This window comes from Coregonus lavaretus (assembly GCF_964263955.1).
Source record: "Coregonus lavaretus genome assembly, contig: HAP1_SCAFFOLD_541, whole genome shotgun sequence".
Classification (NCBI taxonomy): Eukaryota; Metazoa; Chordata; class Actinopteri; order Salmoniformes; family Salmonidae; genus Coregonus; species Coregonus lavaretus.
Window position 1 is genome coordinate 74,980 of NW_028164151.1, and position 6,201 is coordinate 81,180.

At 42.7% G+C, this 6,201-nt stretch overlaps 1 protein-coding gene across 1 annotated transcript in view; it reads right to left on the reverse strand.

Moving 5' to 3' along the window:
• Positions 1-4,275, reverse strand: part of LOC311117417 (protein NLRC3-like) — a gene marked incomplete at its 3' end in the record, with an annotated part of 40,752 nt that extends 36,477 nt beyond the window's left edge. The window contains exon 1 of the mRNA XM_084192356.1: positions 4,236-4,275. The remainder of the gene's footprint in view (positions 1-4,235) is intronic.
• Between the last annotated feature and the right edge of the window lie 1,926 nt (positions 4,276-6,201).

Genomic DNA, 6,201 nt, shown 5'->3' on the forward strand with positions numbered 1-6,201 from the left:
ACTAACACAGCAGGTTAGGAGAACTAACACAGTAGGTTAGGAGAACTAACACAGCAGGTTAGGAGAACTAACACAGCAGGTTAGGAGGAGAACTAACACAGCAGGTTAGGAGAAGTAACACAGCAGGTTAGGAGAACTAACACAGCAGGTTAGGAGAACTAACACAGCAGGTTAGGAGAATTAACACAGCAGGTTAGGAGAACTAAAACAGCAGGTTAGGAGGATAACTAACACAGCAGGTAAGGAGGAGAACTAACACAGCAGGTTAGGAGAACTAACACAGCAGGTTAGGAGAACTAACACAGGTTAGGAGAACTAACACAGCAGGTTAGGAGGAGAACTAACACAGCAGGTTAGGAGAACTAACACAGCTGGTTAGGAGAACTATCACAGTAGGTTAGGAGGAGAACTAACACAGCAGGTTAGGAGGAGAACTAACACAGCAAGTTAGGAGGAGAACTAACACAGCAGGTTAGGAGGAAAACTAAGACAGCAGGTTAGGAGAACTAACACAGCAGGTTAGGAGAACTATCACAGCAGGTTAGGAGAACTATCACAGCATGTTAGGAGAACTAACACAGCAGGTTAGGAGAACTAACACAGCAGGTTAGGAGGAGAACTAACACAGCAGGTTAGGAGAACTAACACAGCAGGTTAGGAGGAGAACTAACACAGCAGGTTAGGAGGAGAACTAACACAGCAGGTTAGGAGAACTAACACAGCAGGTTAGGAGGAGAACCAACACAGCAGGTTAGGAGAACTAACACAGCAGGTTAGGAGGAGAACTAACACAGCAGGTTAGGAGAACTAACACAGGTTAGGAGAACTAACACAGCAGGTTAGGAGGAGAACTAACACAGCAGGTTAGGAGGAGAACCAACACAGCAGGTTAGGATGATAACTAACACAGCAGGTTAGGAGAACTAACACAGCAGGTTAGGAGGAGAACTAACACAGCAGGTTAGGAGAACTATCACAGCAGGTTAGGAGGAGAACTATCACAGCAGGTTAGGAGAACTATCACAGCAGGTTAGGAGGAGAACTATCACAGCAGGTTAGGAGGAGAACTAACACAGCAGGTTAGGAGGAGAACTAACACAGCAGGTTAGGAGGAGAACTAACACAGCAGGTTAGGAGAACTAACACAGCAGGTTAGGAGAACTATCACAGCAGGTTAGGAGAACTAACACAGCAGGTTAGGAGGAGAACTAACACAGCAGGTTAGGAGAACTATCACAGCAGGTTAGGAGGAGAACTATCACAGCAGGTTAGGAGAACTAACACAGCAGGTTAGGAGGAGAACTAACACAGCAGGTTAGCAGGAGAACTAACACAGCAGGTTAGGAGAACTATCACAGCAGGTTAGGAGGAGAACTAATACAGCAGGTTAGGAGAACTATCACAGCAGGTTAGGAGGAGAACTAACACAGCAGGTTAGGAGGAGAACTAACACAGCAGGTTAGGAGAACTAACACAGCAGGTTAGGAGAACTAACACAGCAGGTTAGGAGGAGAACTAACACAGCAGGTTAGGAGAACTAACACAGCAGGTTAGGAGGAGAACTAACACAGCAGGTTAGGAGGAGAACTAACACAGCAGGTTAGGAGGAGAACTAACACAGCAGGTTAGGAGGAGAACTAACACAGCAGGTTAGGAGGAGAACTAACACAGCAGGTTAGGAGAACTAACACAGCAGGTTAGGAGGAGAACTAACACAGCAGGTTAGGAGGAGAACTAACACAGCAGGTTAGGAGGACTAACACAACAGGTTAGGAGGAGAACTAACACAGCAGGTTAGGAGGAGAACTAACACAGCAGGTTATGAGGAGAACTAACACAGCAGGTTAGGAGAACTAACACAGCAGGTTAGGAGGAGAACTAACACAGCAGGTTAGGAGGAGAACTAACACAGCAGGTTAGGAGGACTAACACAGCAGGTTAGGAGGAGAACTAACACAGCAGGTTAGGAGGAGAACTAACACAGCAGGTTAGGAGGAGAACTAACACAGCAGGTTAGGAGGACTAACACAGCAGGTTAGGAAGACTAACACAGCAGGTTAGGAGGACTAACACAGCAGGTTAGGAGAACTAACACAGCAGGTTAGGAGGAGAACTAACACAGCAGGTAAGGAGAACTAACACAGGTTAGGAGAACTAACACAGCAGGTTATGATAACTATTACAGCAGGTTAGGAGAACTAACACAGCAGGTTAGGAAAAGTAACACAGCAGGTTAGGAGACTGAGGTTAAGGTTAGGAAAAGGGTTAGGCTTAGCTAAAATGCTACATTTGTCAACAACTGTTGTCCCCAACGCAACCACTAGACAGAGCTGTAGGCCTACTCCATCTAGCCACAACGGTAGAAATGTAAACAAACCATCGGAGTTGTGCCTGTTGCCATAGAAATAGAGGACTCATCAGGGATATAACCGGTTTTAGCATGGACATTGCGCTTGAGGCCTTCCACCATTTTAAAGTAGTCAACTGGATGGGGATTCCTGTGAGTTGTGAGCAATCAGCCAATGAAGAAGAAGAAAATTTACTACTTTAAAATGGAGATAGCCTGAATGGCGCTGCCCATGTTGTCCCAGATGCTATAGTGACACAGATACAAAGATGAGTCCCTTTATCTCTATGGCCTGTTGTTCACACACATATCTGCCCTCTCATTGGCTAGATGGTCCCATCGAAAATGTATGCATAGTCTTTAAGATGGAAAATGGTTGAAAAATGTATCTATGCCTTCTGATTTCCCTAAAACACAGACTCTTCGCTTTCATTTGATACCCAATTTGATATTCTCCTATGAACTTCACATGTTGGTGCTCATGGGTCCTTTTACATGGAAATTACCTCATGCAGAAAAATGTCCAATGATGGAAAAGTTTGTTTGTCTGGCAAGTGCATTTGATAGTGCCTGAGCTTGGGTGTACTCGTTAGTGAACACCGTACCAAACCATAGCAAAATGTTTCAACAACAAGACTTTCTATTGGACAAATTCTGGTAGGTCCCTAGTGGTGGGATGGGCAACTTTGATGGGGGTGGGTGCCACAAAAAAAAACAGAACTCATCATGGGGTGCCATAGTGTCTCTGCGTACCCACATCCATAATAGTTTTCATGTTCATTTCCTGCAATTCTACACATTTCGCCATGAGGGCGGAGAGAATATTTCGCAATTTTCTAACTAATTTCATGCAATTCTACACATTTCGCCATGAGGGCGGAGAGAATATTTCGCAATTTTCTAACTCATTTCATGCAATTCTACACATTTTGCCAAAGGGTGGAGGCAAATGTTTGCCGTTTTTAATATGATAACTGACGATCAATGGTCCCCACCCGCGGTCTGTAATTCAGTAACCTACCAATCTAAAAACAAATGTAGCTGACATGGGCTAATTGAGTGACTGCTGAGGCACAACCACATTTCCAAATTGCACCTCGTGTGTTCTATTATTCTAACGGTCAACAGCAAGTTGAGACCCAGACTGAGTTCCAAAACAACGTCTTTTATTATTGGTCCGCGGGACTACAAAAGGTGGGTCGCGGCCCACCAGTTGCCCATCCCTGGTTTAGTGAATACACCCATGCAGCGCTTGAGTTCCCTTGAGGTGCGATCAGTTTATCTCGCCCGGGGCACCGGGGTTTTGCATTCGGAGAAAAGGTGTGCTGCCGATTCAACCTGTGGTTAACAATGCGCGTACGTGAGCCGGTAAATTATATCGAGCGCACCTGCGCCAAACGGACCACCGCCTTTCTGATCCGTCACCAGAAAGCTTTAAACTTAATATTTGATTTAGCCCTACATTTAAATAGTTTCTATGCACATTGTTGCACGTCACTTTTACTTGACGAGACATACTATTTTATTTAGTGGACAGCTTTACATAATTCCGATGCACGTCTTCTTTCAGGAAGTGAAAGTGCGCAGTTTCCACAGTCTTTCACGCGGATAATTATCACGATAATGTGCTGTCAATCGCCTATAACAATAATACCCATAATCATAGCCCTGTAGCCTATCACATCACATTCGATCTTATCGATTAGGCTGATCACTAACACCAATGTTAATTAGCCAAAAAAAAAATAATAATCATTCACGGAAGCTGAAATCAATATTGTAATAACTTGGCGGATGTCTTACCCCCCTAAATCATCTCTCTCTTTATGATAGCATAACTTCTCAATAAATAATAGTCTACATTAAATTGTACAAGAACGCTACAAACCTCTTAAACATGTTTCCTCGACGACAACGTCCTCTACTTCCTTATACATGTATTTCCTATTTCAAACTAGTGATGGGGTCGTTCGCGAAAGAACAGCTCTTTGTGAACGGATCTTTTTTGTTTTACGTCGGGAATCGAATTGCATCGGTGAAAGAGCCGTTAATTTGTTCTCCCTGATTTACATGCAGCCAGGAGGTGCTTTTTGAGCTCAAAACAATGATCACCCGCAGATAAGTTACACAATAATTATCTAAAGAGGGTGAATCCTTACTGCAGAAACAGTAAATAGTGGGGAGAGCGCGTCATTCTGCTCCAGGCTTATGTTTGTAGTGCGTTAAAAATAAACTTTATTTTTTAAGCAGGTGATCTAATAATTTATCCAGGTAAAAATGTATTTGAACGCGCATTTCACTATCTGACGTAATGGTAGTCTACCTTTTGACCTTTATATTGTAGATTTGCAATTAAGCGTTTTAAATGAATAGCAGTTTGGGAGCCAAATGATGGCTCTCTTATGTGAACGGAGTCAAATGAACCGGCTCACCAAAAATACTCATAGGTTTATAGCCTATTATATATTGATATTTAGGTCATTTAAAGTCTCCATACACTTAAGGCAAGTATCCAGCCGATACGTTCATATTCTATCTAGTAAAAGTCGATTTATATTTTGTATTTCTTGATTTATGAAATTAGGGAGTGGTCGAAATGCACGCAATTGTTCACAATGGGGGAGGGTGATGATCTTTCGCTTGGTCTCAATCACATGATCCATGGCCTCTACTGTAGGCCTAAGACTATAGGAAGAGAATGCTCGGAGAAGAACAGCGCCAAGTTCCATTTCTAAGAAAATGTACTTCCTTTTCCGAGTTTTTGCACTGCTGCTGGGATGGTGTATACAGTGTTACACAGTGCAATGGATAGGTTATCCCAATCATGAGCCCTGTCCTACCCTGCTCTTGCTGATGTAAACCCCGGTGTGCTTCCTAATCAATGGATGTGCTGTGTACCGTCGGACTTCAGGAGGCGAGTCAAAGGCTTCTAACGGAAAAATAAATTTAAAAAAAGGTTTAAAAGAAAATGCAATATCTGTGTGCGCGGACTAGTCTTACTTACTTCCAGTTCAGTTTGAGAGGGAGTACGTGAACATGAGAAGGAAGACAGGAGGTAAGCTCGCTACTGCTGTAATTGATATGAATAAAAACAATATGTTTTGTTGCCCCATAATGAAGCTATTTATCAGAGTTATTGACCTCTCTTTACCATTTATATAAATACTACTGGTCTATGTATTAAAATCCTGTAATATTCTTCTATATGCAGACTATACGGTTATGCACCGACTGTTGACCAAGCTATGTTAGAGCTGCAATCTGATTTAGTTACATTACAGGAAGCCCTTGTTGATTTAAAACCCGTACTTATTGCGGGCAAAACTAAATATGTTGTTCTCTTATTCACTGAATAAACATGTCTCCGACGGGCTACATATTCACTCATTGGGTGGCTCTGTTATGGAGCGCGTTCCCGCTTATAAATATCTGGGCATTTGGGTTGATAAAGATCTAACGTTTAAAAAACATACTGATGAGTTAGTTAAAAAGCTAAGATTTTAAAGTGGGCTTCTTTTTTATTAACAGCAGGAAGCAGATTGTGCTGTCAATTTTCCTTCCAGTTCTTGACCACGGTGACTCCATTTACCAGAATGCAACAGCCACTACTCTTAAACATTTGGATGCCGTCTACCATAGCGCCTTTCACTTTATCACAGGTGATAGTTTTAATACACATCGCTGCATCCTGTATCAAAAGGTTGGCTGGTCCTCACTAAAATCCCATAGATCACTTTATTACTCCCTTGTTTACATAGCTCTGGTCCACAAGCTCCCAACATACCTCTCTTCCCTGTTGAAATATAACAACATGAGATACCAAACCCGTTCGCAAGGTTGGTTAACTCTTGGGG